Genomic DNA, 1306 nt, shown 5'->3' with positions numbered 1-1306 from the left:
CTGGATTCCCCTCTCCCCGCTCCGATCCTCCAGCGCTGACTGGCGGAACGGACGGGGGAGGGGGCGGGTACAGCTGGCTCTGCCTCTAGTTAGGCAGAGCCAGCTGTCACTCACGCAGCTGGGCGGATCCCGGCACAATTGTCTGGATCCGCTTCAGCTGCGGCGTCTAAGTATACTGCAAGCTGTAGCTCCCTATATACTAGGCTTAGGGTGACGGGAGGACGCTAGTTTGTGTCCTCCCATTACCCTAAGGAGAACTATGAGGAAAAGCCTTAACCCCATAGTTCTCCTTTAAGTAGAATGTATTCTATCTTGAGAAGAGGAGATTGAGGGGGAAAATGAGGAACTTGTGGAAAAGCATAAATGATCTATATAGTAACATTGATGTGAAGTTGTTAACGTTAAGATCATTGCAAGACAAAGGGGCATCTGGAGGAAAAAAGTTCTAACCCTCAAATATAGAAAGTGTTCTACACAGTAAGAGGGGTAGAAATGTGGAACAATCCTTCACAATAGCGTGTACTAGTCAGCTCTGTTGACCACAAAAAAATGGCTGAATATGTTTCAAAATGCACAAAATACAACTGACTTTAATATTAATAAGAAATAACACTTATTTCTTATTAACGATTGATTTTCGGTGGGTATCCAATTGCCTTAGGGAATCAGAAGGATTTTTTACCTGTTGGAGAAAATTGGACCAGGCTTTAAAAAGGTACTTCCCTTGGATCAGCTGCAAGTTTATGAGGATGCAGGGTTTTGGCTATACACTATGAGATAGACATGGATCTTTTTCCAACCTGCATGTAACAATGATCTATCTATCTATCTATCTATCTATCTATCTATCTATCTATCTATCTATCTATCTATATCCCATTCTATCTATCTATATCCCATTCTATCTATCTATCTATCTATCTATCTATCTATCTATCTATCTATCTATCATCTATCCATCCATATCCCTATCTATCTATCTATCTATCTATCTATCTATCTATCTATCTATCTATCTATCTATCTATCTATCTATATCCCATTATATCTATCTATCTATCTATCTATCTATCTATCTATCTATCTATCTATCTATCTATCTATCTATCTATCTATCTATCTATCTATCCATATCCCTATCTATCTATCTATCTATCTATCTATCTATCTATCTATCTATCTATCTATCTATCTATCTATCTATCATCTATCTATCCATATCCCATTATATCAATCTATCTATCTATCTATCTATCTATCTATCTATCTATCTATCTATCTATCTATCTATCTATCTATCTATCTA

General features: G+C 37.4%; 1 protein-coding gene across 1 annotated transcript in view; it reads right to left on the bottom strand.

Moving 5' to 3' along the window:
* NKX6-3 (NK6 homeobox 3) overlaps nucleotides 1-1306 on the bottom strand; it is a 10484-nt gene that overhangs the window by 633 nt on the left and 8545 nt on the right. The window lies entirely within an intron of this gene.

This window comes from Nanorana parkeri, unplaced genomic scaffold, assembly GCF_000935625.1.
Source record: "Nanorana parkeri isolate BGI_ZX_2015 unplaced genomic scaffold, ASM93562v1 scaffold1756, whole genome shotgun sequence".
Lineage (NCBI taxonomy): Eukaryota > Metazoa > Chordata > Amphibia > Anura > Dicroglossidae > Nanorana > Nanorana parkeri.
Note: the sequence above shows the minus strand (reverse complement) of the source record. Positions and strands in the feature narration are given on the sequence as shown.